The sequence below is a fragment of the Mesoplodon densirostris genome, chromosome 9 (assembly GCF_025265405.1).
Source record: "Mesoplodon densirostris isolate mMesDen1 chromosome 9, mMesDen1 primary haplotype, whole genome shotgun sequence".
Taxonomy (NCBI): domain Eukaryota; kingdom Metazoa; phylum Chordata; class Mammalia; order Artiodactyla; family Ziphiidae; genus Mesoplodon; species Mesoplodon densirostris.
The window spans coordinates 44,306,601-44,320,892 of NC_082669.1; the positions used below are offsets into that span (position 1 = coordinate 44,306,601).

The 14,292-nt window shown below is 37.2% G+C and overlaps 1 protein-coding gene across 1 annotated transcript in view; it reads left to right on the top strand.

Moving 5' to 3' along the window:
• Nucleotides 1-14,292, top strand: part of CRPPA (CDP-L-ribitol pyrophosphorylase A) — a 310,026-nt gene that overhangs the window by 195,987 nt on the left and 99,747 nt on the right. The gene's annotated exons all lie outside the window — the stretch shown is intronic.

The following is a 14,292-nucleotide window of genomic DNA, read 5'->3' on the forward strand; positions in this document are numbered from 1 at the left end:
TTTGGAATTTGAATTTCATATTTAACTGGACTTTTGTATTTAACTGGCAACTCTAAGGTCACATTCTTAGCCGTTTGTGTAATTTAAAGTTGTTTATTCCTTTAATGCTGTGCTAAAGATGTTAGTAATCAAGACTTTAATCATTTGAAAGCAGTGGCTGGCATTTGGGTTACATGAGGGCATGGTATTTAACTAGACAAAAACTCTTACTGTCGCTGTCTTTTAATAGCGAGTTACTTAAGCTGAAGGCAAAATGAATTAGCATTATAGATTCTTTGTGCAGAGAAATGCTATTTAAATCAAACTGTTTGGAGAATCTGTTAGAGAAAATGGATTTGCCCTTTGTGCATAGATACCTTTCATAGAACTTGCAGAAAGCTTCATGGTGTCTTCGAGGTGTACCACATAGGAGTCAAGGAAGTAAAATAGTCAACTGCTTTTGTTTTTAGTGGTCTGGAGTAAAAGTGATTTGGTACTATATGGTTGATGAATAAAAGCTATTGTTTATGAAATATTTAAAGGTGCCTTTTTAGCCTGAAGATAACAACATTTCTTTTGAAACAAATGGATTTTAGTTGAACATAAGGGCCATCTTTTAGCCAGTTCCTTAGTTTTCTTTAACTTTGAGGTTGTTTTCTCTGCTTCTGACATAGACAAGCATGACCTCCAGTTGGTTCTAAGGACAAGGCAAAGTTTAGTTCACTTAGGATCATGGAATTGTAAAATGTTGGTGCTGTATGGTTCCTGAAGTCAGCACAACCAAGGCCTAAAGAGAGACATATAGTTGCCCAAGGACATAAAACTGGCAGAGTAAGAATAAGAACTCAGGTCTGTATCTTCCTTCAGGAATGTTTCCTCTTCAATATTGTCTTTGGTTGTACCCTAGATTAATGTGGTGGGAAAAGGAAATCAGTTATTTCTCTTGTGCCATGCAAAGGAGTCATGGACTAATGCTATGCTATACAGGTATAAAATAGAGTTCACTCAGGGAAACCTCAGAAGCTGAGGAATGGTAGAGCACACACAGTTCTGGAACTCTCTTTGTCCTATGATTTAGGCTAAGCACAAAGGGTCTGTAGCTCACTTTCTAGTAGAGGGTCTGGTTGCCAGTTGAAATAGAGCATGGAATTTCAGAGAAAAAGTATGTTTTAGCATAAGTATGTCCCAAATGTTACATGGACCATATTTGCACAAAAAATTCTTTATTGTTATTCTGAATTTCAAGTATAACTGGGCATCTTGTGTTTTATTTGCTAAACCTGGTAGCACTTGTAGAGTTCATATTTACATAAAAGTATTCATTTTTTTCACACTTGACATGTTCTACCCTTTTATGGAATGGAGTACAGTGAGTATCTATGTGACTCTGGACCTATGAAGGCTCCCTGATTGGAAAAGTAGCCTTGTTGAAAAGGAGGCGCCTTTGCAGCCCACTGCTTGGTACCTGACTGCTCTTTTAAGCACACCTGGACCTGCTAAGCCAGCTGTCTACTAAGTTACCAAAAGTGGGAAAAAGATGGTCCTGCAAGCCCTTCAGGATATGTCTCTCATTGCTTTAGGATGCAAAGATAGCTTACTTAGGTGTTGCTTGTCTCTTCTTAACATTTCAGTAATGATGTTTCAACTATGTGAAAATGTTTAAAATGAAGGGTTTACTTTTGTCCTTAAAGACACAGATGTGAATTGACTTTTACTAGCCCAACACACTGTCCAATGTATAATTCCACCTTAAAGAGCATTTACTAAGAGATCCTGGGATGTTTGTTAGATATGCCATTAAAAAAGAGCTGTGGTTAAAAAATTGGAGAGGCGGCAGTGAATAGAGTTAAACAGACTTCTTTAATGAGGGCTTCTCACCAATCCTTAATATACTGATGGGCATTTCATATCTCCAACCTGGGGACAAGGGCTATGCCATTTTCCATTTTCTCCTGTAATCCTTTAACCATAGATAAATCATGGGACTAATGTTCCCTAAAAGAAACTTTGAGAAACACTCCTCACAAGTATACCATTAAGTAAAGAAAACACTACCTCTGTACAGTCTTTTTCTACTTCAGTACTAATTTTTCCATTTAGTTAAAGCAGTAATTCTAACACCGAGTGCCTGCTTGACACTGCAAACACCAAGGATATGAAGATGTATAAGGTGGAGCTTTCATTCACTGTTGAGTGAAGAGTGTTGGTCTGTGCTTTCCACTGTGCTGTGAGATATAACTTTTTGTAGTGTTCATACACTGGACTTTGTTCCCTAAATCTAGTTCATCTCTGTAAGAGCCATTAGGTGTTTTGTAGGTAGTTATTGTGTATGCTTCTAAGTCTCTGATCAGTTAAACCTTTCTAGATTTTTTTTAAACTATTTTTTATAAGACACTAGCATCAGGTGCCTCTTCTTTGGATAGGTTTTCAGTTTATTGATAGCCCCTCCTTGGAAAAGAGAATGTATCAAATTGACTTCTGTATCTGTGTTACACATATGTTCTTTCTGGCTTAAAGAAAACCTCCCTTGTTATGTATGTGATATTTCTGTTAATGTAGATGGTCTTGATATTTGGCCGCACCTTCACAGTGTTGATGTATATGATGTTTATAGTTAAATAGAATTACGTAGGCTTTTTTCTTTTTAAACACATGATGCTATTAAACCTCTGTTTGTGTTTGTATAGAGTTCTTTTACACACATCTATAGGAGTTTTTGTGTTTGGCAATTTTAAGCTGATTAGTTTTATTCTATTATTTCAGTCTTTCATTGTCCTTTTTGATCTAGATTATAGCATATGATTAATTAGCTATAGTTTCTTGCATCGTATAATTTACAAATTAGATGTCATCTATATTTTGTATATACCTTTAAGGAAAAAATTGATTTGGATAAAGCTAAGGATTGATTCCTTCTTTAGTATCTATAAATCTTCTACAATGTTGTCTGTGATCAATTACTGATAATTTAATAATTCAGTCACTGACAAATGCATCTAATTTTATAATAGCTCAACTCAATTTCTCCATATTTTCTCTACTGATATAAGAAACTTTAACAAATACTTTACTTAACTCTAGATAAGCTTTATTTGTGTGTTTTTTCTGCCTTTGAGAGAGATTATTTGCTAAATTACTGAATATGCTAGTTTCTTATCTATATCACCATAGTAAGGCACTATTAACGTTTTTTCCCAAAATCGACTTTAAAATATTCTAGTGGCCTCAAAAAATTAATAATTTAAAATGAGCTCTTCGTGGGTAGCTTAAACTTAGAGTTATGATCAAGTGACAGGCTTCACTGTGTATATATATGTATCTATACATTTATATACACACACGTATATAAATATAAGTAAAAAATGTTTGACCATAGTATAAAGTTTTCTAATATTATCATCCAGTTTTCAGTTCCTCAAGTTGTAAACAAATCAGGAAAGATTTGAAATTTATACTCTAGACTAGAAATGTAGCATAAAGCTTGCATTTACAAATTGTTGAATGAATTTAAATCAGGTCCTATCCCTTTTTAAAAAATACCATACAAAAATAACTATGAATAATTAAAACCAGTTTTTATAGTTGAGTCTATATAAAGGATCTTAGTCCCTTTTTAAGTGTTACTTTAAATAATTCTATGCATAAAATATTATTCTTCATCCTGTTAATCCAGCTTTGTTATGCAAACCATCACTGAGGTCCATGGTATAAAATTATGTGTTTGGGGAACATGTTTTAGTTATTTGAAAATCTGTATCTGATAATATGGCTGTGAACATATACAGACTTGGTATTTCTGTCATGAACTGTTCAAGCCAGTAGCTTACAAGTTTACAGTCTTAATTTTGTTGAAATCTAAAATATTTTAATGATAACTTTGTTTTTTAAGGCAAATATTTGCGAGTTTACATTTTAAAATAATATTCCTTAAAACTGTGATAGTAAGTAAACTGTTTCCCTGAGTTCTGTGAGCCATTCAAGAAGCAGACTGTAGGAACCCGTGACCTATAGCTTGTTGGTCAGAAGTACAGATGGCATCCGAAGTAGAAGGCAGCCTGGTGGGACTGAGCCCTTAAGCCTGGGGTGTGTGGTCAGTGCTAACTCCAGGTAGTGAGTGTCAGAACTGTTCAGTGTGGGAAAAATAAAACACACATTTGGTGGCAGAAGTGTTGAGAACAGAAAAACAATCTTTAGGCCAGTATAAAACTTGCTATATCTATTATCTACCCAGTCCCACCAGAGGTTTTCCAAATTGTGGACATTCGTTCAGCTTAGGTGCCTAGTGAAAATGTTGTGAATCAGTGTCCCCAGCAAACTTAACAGTGAACATGTAGCGTGAAAAAGAAATTAGACTCCGTTGTCACTGTAATACAACTTAAACTATACTGACCATTTTACAGGTAAAACTTCTAGGTTACAACGATTATTCCTTTGATTAGTAACTTTTTTGTACAGACATTACAACATTGAATAATCCACTCAACTGACTTTTGCACTCAGCTTTACTTATCCACCATCTTCACAAAGATAACATGAGACATCTTATTAGGTATTTTCCTGAAGTCCAGATCTGGGATTTGTACAGCTGTCCCTTGCTTGAGTAATCTACTGGTATTCTCAAGGAAAGAAATAAGTTTAAGTTGTTTAAATGAACATACATTAGACCCCACTAATAAATGATTGATTTTATATGCCAGTAGCTTTTTTTTTTTTTTTTTTTTTTGTGGTACGCGGGCCTCTCACCATTGTGGCCTCTCCCATTGTGGAGCACAGGTTCTGGACGCGCAGGCTCAGCGCCCATGGCTCACGGGCCCAGCCGCTCCGCGATATGTGGGATCTTCCCGGACCGGGGCACGAACCCGCGTCCCCTGCATCGGCAGGCGGACTCCCAACCACTGCGCCACCAGGGAAGCCCTATGCCAGTAGCTTTTTAAACACTGGGTCTTAGAAAAATCCCCAGCTGACAATATTATAGTCACCTGAGGAATTAAATATACAGATTCCTAGTCTGTACATCCCTGACTCTATTTCAAGAGATCAGGGATATCCCTGGGGCTCTATGTTTCACAAGCTCAAACTGTGATGAAAGTTTAGTATGAGCCAGATTTAAATGACTGATGCAGGTCAGTGGTCCTTCATTACACTGGCATGTTAGAATCACTGATTTCCCTTTGTAATCTGTGTAGGACCGTCACATCAGTGGAGGCTCTGATATACCAAGTGGTATAATAGAATGTTGATTAAGTATGGTAAGGGAGTGAAGAATGGCCATTTGAAAAAGTTTCTCAGGTAACCGAAATCATGTCTTCGTGTTCATTAAGGACAACTGTTCTAAACACTCAAAAACTCTCAGTAAAATAAGGCAGTTATATTGATAAACATAATTAGTTGGAAACAAAAAAAGTGTATCATTGATTGTTTAAAAGACGGATTTTGAAAAGGTATTTTGTAGCTTTATAGAATTTCTCAAGAGTCACAGGACCAAGATTGGATACTAGCCAGCCAGGAACAGTACAGTTAACAGAAATGCTCAACCATCCTGTGGGACTGTGCTAAGAAAAATGCCTCCCATCCCTGATTCTGCTTATATAATATGCTAGGGGACCATGGGTAGGAACTCTACCATAGCTGATCCATAAAATGAAAAGTCTCTTCCCTAGATCTAATCTCCTTGTTCTGGCACCACTTCCACCTTCTAAGTCTCCTCCATGTGCATAATAGGATCTATAGAAATTAGATGCTACAGAATCTGGGGAAATATAGCTTGGTTTTTTTCTCTGTAGTCTCTATAGCACAGAAATGAAAGATGGGCTATGGTTAGGGAAGGCATTGCTTGCGCCACTTTGCAATATCAGCCCCATCTATCTTATAGAATCCTGTCTTAGGTTGGAATGAAATCAAACAGAGCACCTTTAACATGTGTTTACATTCAAGGGCTTGTTATTTGTCTATATCCAGGCTTTCCATATGGTGTCTGCCACAAATACACATTTTTAAATATAATTTTGCATATGAACTTTTATAATAATGAAATTTGCAAAGTCTATAAAATTTATCTGTAGCAGTTTTGTATTTAATCTGTGCATTTTATGTACTCAGGGCTTTAGAGATGAGGCACACAGGTTCATGGTTAAAGAGTTTCCTAAAATTATTATAACTGATTATTTCTTACATTGAATTAGTATCTTCCCCTTAACTGAAAAACAAGGGATATACGTTTTCTAGGCCTTGGATTCTCCATTTTAAAATGCAGAAGTCAGAACTTCTGTTTGAAAGCATTTATCAGATCAGAAAGAGGAGACGCAGGAGGTGTGCAGGCTGTATCATGTGGTACCATCAACCATCTCTCACTCTGACACGGGAATTCTAGAACTGGACCTGGGTTTTCTCTCCTCTCCCTATGTGACCATAAACTTCACCTATACTATTATTTCCTTTATTTTATTCAGAATTACTCATTATTGTTTGTGTATTTTGTTCTAGTTCAGAGAGGGAACTGTTCTCTTTTTTTTGTCAGACACCTTAATAAAGTAGAAGACAAGGGTGTTTGTTGCCTTAGTCTGTTCTGCTGCTATAGCAGATACCATAGATTGGAGGCTGGAAGTCTGAGATCAGGGTGCCAGCATGTTTGAGTTCTAGGGAGTTCTTGGTTGCAGAGCACTGTTTTCTTATTGTATGCTCACAGAGCAGGGAGAGGGTGAGGCCTCTAGAGACCCAATTCTGTGGATGAGGACTCCACTCTAACGAGTTAATCACCAACTGAAGGTCTCTCTTCCTAATAGCGTCACGTCACGTAGGAGTTAGGATTTCAACATATGAATTTGGACGAGGGGCACAAAGATTCAGTCCATGACAGGGAAGGAATTAACATCCATTAGAGAAAGGTTAAGGGAAATATTAAATATGTTAGCACGTCAGGCGTATGTGCCATTTGTTATCTATTCCTTATCTTCTGTTTCCTTTCTTCTCCTTTGTACTGTCACTTTACTGGGTTTGATACAGTGGGAAACAGGACTTTTGAAAGCAATAGTTGGCCTAGTGTTTTTGTAAGATGGGGCCATTGGAAAGGACTACATCAGGCAGAACTACAGAAAACAAGTCTTGAAGACGTCAGGGGTAAAACAGGGGAGCCCTTACCTTCTCCCTGCTCCTGAATGCCACTGTCTCCTCTCTTCCTACAACCACTGTGGCTCTGGGAGGCATATAGAAAAAGGAGGAAAGTGGGCTTCCCTGGTGGCACAGTGGTTGGGAGTCTGCCTGCCGATGCAGGGGACGCGGGTTCGTGCCCCGGTCCGGGAGGATCCCGCATGCCGCGGAGCGGCTGGGCCCGTGAGCCATGGCCGCTGGGCCTGTGTGTCCGGAGCCTGTGCTCCGCAACGGGAGAGGCCACAGCAGTGAGAGGCCTGCGTAACGCAAAAAAAAAAAAAAAAGGAGGAAAGTTACAAAAGCAGTTCTGTAATTTTGTTTGTAAAAGACTTATGAGGATCCTTTTATAAACCTCCAAAATAGGATGTGAAATGGTGAAATGAAGTTGTTTGGCAAAACATTAAATTAGATAAAGATGTGTAAATTGTTCTTCTGTCCAAAGTGTAAGCAAGATCTCTCTACTTGATGGGTTAAGTACTATTGTCTTTCTCTGTTGTCTGGGTTTTGAAGGTTTTGTGTGTACTATAAAGGACATCCAGAAAACATTCTTGACAATGAATCTCTTTGTAATTACTTCAGGTAAATTCAAAATAAAACATTAAGAACTATATGAACAGGTCCAGCTGCTCTCGGATACCTTTGTGCCAAAAGACCTGAATTTGTAGGATGCAATTTACACCAATCTTTCCTCTCAAATGCACCCCATTTCTCGGTGTTCTTAGCCTTCAAGTATGTGTGATCACTTGGAGAACAAATAGGTGCATGCTATCAAGTAGCAGAACACAGATTTGTTTTTAATGAAAATCTTTGGGGAGATTAGACTTAAAACTCTACTCCCTGCAGTGAGCAATTACTTGGAATTTAGCTGAATTATTTACTAAACTCACATTACTTTCCATGCCATCATACGGCATGTATACCAAACACGCAGCACCAAATCTGTTTACAGAAACCCATAATATCCTGTTCAGAGTAATCAGGCTTTTCAACTTGGGAATTTTGATGAGACTAAATATTTTTCACTTTCAAATTGTTTTGGCTTTTATTATTTAGATTTAGTCATTCTTTGGGAAAATAGGAAGGTTATGAAAGATAATGTCTCTTCAAAACGTGTGTTTGATGTAAAATAGCTAGCTAATGGGAAGCAGCCTCATAGCACGGGGAGATCAGCTCGGTGCTTTGTGACCACCTGGAGGGGTGGGATAGGGAGGGTGGGAGGGAGGGAGATGCAAGAGAGAGGGGATATGGGGATATATGTATATGTATAGCTGATTCACTTTGTTATAAAGCAGAAACTAACACACCATTGTAAAGCAACTATACTCCAATAAAGATGTTAAAACAAACAAGAAACAAACAAAAAAACAACTGTGTGTTTGGAAAACTGAAACTATTTTCAGGGAGTTTGGTTAGCTTACTTGGCAGACTCATCAGAGAGAGTAGCAAAAGCTATTATACTTAGACATATCTAAATGAAATGGATTATTACTTACAAACTTCTGCTACAGAACTCTCCTTAATTTTTTTGAATAAAAAAAGCAAAAGTATGAATGAAAAAGACCATGGAAAATTCTTAATGAACTAAATCCTTTGAACAATGTATTAGCTAACTATCACTGCATAACAAATTACCCCAAAACTTAGTTGCTTAAAACTACATATATAATCTGACAGTCTCTGGCTCTGGGTCTTTCTCAAGGCTATAGTCATCTTAAGGCTACACTGAGAATGATCTGCTTCCTAGCCACTTAGCTGGCTGTTGAAAGGATTCAGTTTCTCTGGGCTGAGTCTTCAGGTCTTCAGAAGCTCATGGTTGGAGGCCAGCCTCTATTCTTTGTCATGGGGGTTTGTCCATAGAGCATCCCTCAATATCAGAGCAAGCAAGAGAGAGAAAATGAAGACACAAGTCACAGTCTTCTGTAACATAATCACCAAGTGACATCCTGTCACTTTTATTGTATTCTGTTCATTGGAAACAAATGACACAGTTTTACCTACACACAGGGAAGGTGATTTACATGGGGCATGGCTACCAGTAGGTAGTGATCGCTGGGAGCCATATCAGACGCTGCCCACCACAATAATACCAGAATGCTAATATTACAGGCTAAAAATTATATTTCTTGCTACCCACTCCAAGCAAAGTAAGGGGCTTGTAACCTAAATAGGGCCAGAAATGTGTTAAGGTGAAAAACATGCACACAGATTTTACATATATGTATACATACATACACACATACATATGATTACACAAACTTACTTTTTTCTTTTTTTTTTTTTTTTGGAATTTTGCCCTTTAAAAAAAATTTTTATTTATTTATTTATTTATGGCTGTGTTGGCTCTTCGTTTCTATGTGAGGGCTTTCTCTAGTTGCGGCAAGTGGGGGCCACTCCTCATCGCGGTGCGTGGGCCTCTCACTATCACGGCCTCTCATTGCAGAGCACAGGCTCCAGATGCGCAGGCTCAGTAATTGTGGTTCACGGGACTAGTTGCTCCGCAGCATGTGGGATCTTCCCAGACCAGGGCTCGAACCCGTGTCCCCTGCATTGGCAGGCAGATTCTCAACCACTGCGCCACCAGGGAAGCCCCCAAACTTACTTTTTTCTTGACACTTGAGTAGAGTAGTAACAGCTAGAGACAGTATAGCAGGGAAGTGGGGAGCCAACGAAATGGAAACTTAGTTTTATGTTATCTGTACAATTTTAAAAAGCTTGATTTAGGTCAGATCCACATCAAATAAATTAGGGAGCATACATTCATAGATAGGCTCTATTATTTCAGTTCAGGTTAGTAAAGCTAGTATTACAAAATAATTGCTATAAAATGGTGGCTTTGCATTTGAGGAAGTTGAGACTCATTACAGTGGAGCATATAACCCACAAGTGTTGTGTCTCAGAGGCTTGAAAAACAGTTTCCAGGAAACAGTTGCTGTAGTAAGTCAGGAGAACTAGAAATTAAAAGAAGCCAGTGAATCTGACAACTGGAATCGTTTTGGTAATCTTCAGGGTAGACGTGTTTGTGGACTTGTAGAAAGCATTGAGAAACTTCACTGGGCGTTGTCTGATTTCCTATAAACTGTTTCTCCAGTAAAACTCCTGCCATATTACTAACATCAATGAAAAGTTGGAAATAGGCTTTAATTTCATTCATTACCCAAATTCTGATATTTTAACTAATGAAATAGAAAAAAAATAGGCATGGCAAATAGGTTGAAAGAATAAACTGAGTAATTATTCCCTGGGAAGTGGAGAGTTTTCTAATGCATGTGGCATTATTTCAGCCCTTTGAAATAAAACATGTTGTATATATATATATATATACTGTTCACAGCAGTTTTATGTAGAATTTCCTTAAATAACATTAGAGGGAGGGAGATACCTTTCTCTGTTTATTTTCATTTTATGTAACTCTAATTACCCAAACTGCAGAAGCAGCTGTACAAAGAACTCTAAAATTGCAGTGTTTAACTGAATCAAGTAGAGAGAACATGATGTGCATGCTAGAGGACTTGAAAACATCAAGCAGAGTGGGAAGTGAAACTAGATAGAAGCAATGTGAAGTCAAGATAATAAAGATTTAGCATTCTAAGCCAATGGCAATAAGTCTGAATACTTAGAAATATATGGGGCCTATTGACTTTTAGATATTGCGCCTCATTTAGATTAAGGGTAACATTTCCAAAATCTGGGACTATCAAAGGACCATGTTCCAGGAATGAGAGTTGGTTGTATGTAAGTTCCTTATTTTCTGCCGTAAACCATCAGGATTTAGAAAAGATAATAGTTTGTAAATTTAGAACATGTGTTTATTGTCTCTGAGAATCCTATCAACATTTCTGATTATGAACACAAAGGAAATATAGAGAGACCTTCTCCATTGAGAGTCAGGAAGCTATGAGTAATGTTTGGCATAAAGATTTGTGTATAGAAAACAGTCAAGTTTATTAGTTTTCCATCCATCTCATTACTCATCTTTGACAACTGGTAAGGAAATATATTTTAATTAAGCTTCAACTTTCTGTTACTGAATGCATAATGGCAATTATATACTAATGCTATTAGGAAATGAGTTGGTTTAATAACAAACATATCTACAATCACTCTTTTAGAATCTAGATTTTAATGGGCAGAAAAAGTACAGATGTTTTACAAAGACACCATTCATGATTATTATTATGCTTCGGTCAGTGTTTATATTTTGTATGTTTCTAATCACTATATCATGCTGAAATCCTATATGATGAAGACTATAAGGAAAGAGTGTTCAAGAGTACCACAGATAATTTACCATTTTTTTCAGCTAAAATTATTTATTTTAATCTTTTGCATTTTTACTCTATTTCCTTTTTAAAAATACGATTCTCCATGTGTATTTATGGCCTAAAAGCTTCTGAATCGTAATACATTTCATAACTAGGCCACAGATCTTCTGCTATATGGACAGACTTTTTACAAGGGGATTCAGGATCACAATAATTTAACGTTTATTATAGGACATGCTGTACCTTTTTTATTGTTTAACACAAAGACTTTTTCATTAAAAGATTCAAAGAGAGGAAAGTTTGCAAGCTGAAATTGCAAACTTGCATCGGCTTGCAAGCTGAAATTTGGGAAATGTGAAATGTATTAAAATAGAGACCATTAAAGTAATCTATATACCACTTACTGGTAGTATGTCCTTACATTTAGTTTGTAGGTTTGAGCTAATCTTATGCTCTATTCTTTTTTTTTTTTTTTTTTTTTGTGGTACGCAGGCCTCTCACTGTTGTGGCCTCTCCCACTGCGGAGCACAGGCTCCGGACGCGCAGGCTCAGCGGCCATGGCTCATGGGCCCAGCTGCTCCGTGACATGTGGGATCTTCCCGGACCGGGGCACGAGCCCGTGTCCCCTGCATCGGCAGGCAGACTCTTAACCACTGCGCCACCAGGGAAGCCCCATACATACCCTTTTTTAAGATTCTTTTCCCATATAGGTCATTAAAGAGTACTGAGTAGAGTTTCCAGTGCTTTACAGTAGGTCCTTATTAGTTATCTATTTTATATTTAGTAGTATGTATATGTCAATCCCAATCTCCCAATTTATCCCTCCCCCCTCTTCCCCCTTGGTAACCATAAGTTTGTTTTTTACCTCTGTGACTCTATTTCTGTTTGGTAAATAAGTTCATTTGTACCATTAAAAGCAGAAATTAAAAACCATGAAAAAAACTCTTTTTGAGTTGGAAGAGTTCCGCAATAACGTGAACTGTTAAGCAATAATGGCTTTTTATATCTATGTTCTAGATGTTTTTGTTTCAGGTTTCTGCAAGCTTTCTCGCTGCATTATCATGTGAACAGTCATTGCCTGTTAGGTACCTGCTTTATTGCTTTAGGGAATTGATGACATGCCAATTTATTAATCTTTCACAATATTAGGCATTTAAATGTACATGATATTTACATTTTGAAAAGCCGTGTGATTTTACTTTTAGCAAAATTTTTGCAGAAAAATTTTAATGGACTTATAAGACATCTTAAGATAATGATAAAGTAGCTGCATCTTGATTAATTCAGCGGTGTGTAGAAATCAAATTAGGCATCAACTTACATTTTTAATTGAATCTTTAGGCCTCAGATTATTCTTTTTTTTTGGCTGCATTGGGTCCTCTTTGCTGCGCACAGGCTTTCTCTAGTTGCGGCGAGCAGGGGCTACTTTTCGTTGTGGTGCACGGGCTTCTCATTGTGGTGGCTTCTCTTGTTGAGGAGCTCAAGCTGTAGGCGCACGGGCTTCAGTAGTAGTTGTGGCATGCGGGCTCAGTAGTTGTGGCTCATGGGCTTAGTTGATCCGTGGCATGTGGGATCTTCCCGGACCAGGGCTTGAACCCACGTCCCCTGCACTGGCAGGCGAATTCTCAACCACTGGCCACCAGGGAAGCCCCCTCAGATTATTCTTGCACTCCATAAGTGTTTTGAATTTGTAGGAATATGAATGCCATGCAGAAAATATTTAATGCAGATCGAGTTCATAGTATTTCTAGATGTCTATTTTAAATGTAGCTATTCCTGTGATTAAATACTGCTCTTGAGGTAAGAAAAAATATATATATTTTAATACTGTGTAGATTTGAGGTTTGTGCATTAACCCTTCAAAGTTCTAGTGTGAGAGAATGCTTTTCAACATCCATAACATTTAACAGTTTATAGTTATGCTGAGGCATTCATTTGAATTACTATAACAGTGAGAAATATGCCACTTAGTATGTATTGAAGCATAGCCAGTTTGCTTCTTGCACAAGAACTCATCTGAGGTGGTAGAAATTCATTTATTTGTAGAAAAGTAGTAATGTCCATAGAAGGAAAGGCATTTCTTTTGGAAGTTGACAGATCTTAAGGTGATAGTTTCGGAATAAATTAGAGTGAAACGTCTGGTTGCTTGGGTCCATGAAATTAACAAAATCTGGATACCAGAAACACGATGAATAGATCTACATTAATGAATTCTCTAGTCAATACAAAAATACTTCATCAAGTAAGAAAAAAATCTTTCCTGAAGTTTAAAATAAAATTTATGCTTTGAGTATATACTCAGGAAACATACAAATTCTACTTGGAAAAGTGATTCAAGAGAATTTTATTTTAACGGTAATATGAAAATAATTTTAGTGTGTGTTTACAGGATTAGTGTTTTCTTTGTTTTTCTTGGCTCATTCTGCACAGTTGCAACTTAGATTCATACTAAATGGTGTGTGTATGTTTATAGAATTGGTAGAAGACTTAAGGGCATCAAGTAAATATTTTAGTCCTTTTATTCTAATCCATTTCACTGGGACAGTTTTGTGCTATGATGTTAGACGAAATTTTAAAAATTAATTAGGCTCTTTGGACATATTCTTTATACATATCAAAGGCACTACTGTCAAAGATTAAAAAAAAAAAAAAACCAGACACTAGCTGAAGCTATGAAAACAGATTTTATTCAGTAGCTACTGACTGAATACTAGGAGGAACAGTTGAGTTCCATTCGATTTGTGTTTAGGTGAGTGGGCCTTTTAAAGGGAGAATGAAAGAGTGGGGAAGAGCTGAGAGAGTGCGCATCAAGTGAGAAATAACAGAAGGTCGGTCAATATAAATGTGATGAGGCCAGCTGTGTCTGTTAGCTGGCAATTACTAAACTTATGATTCTGTCCACCCA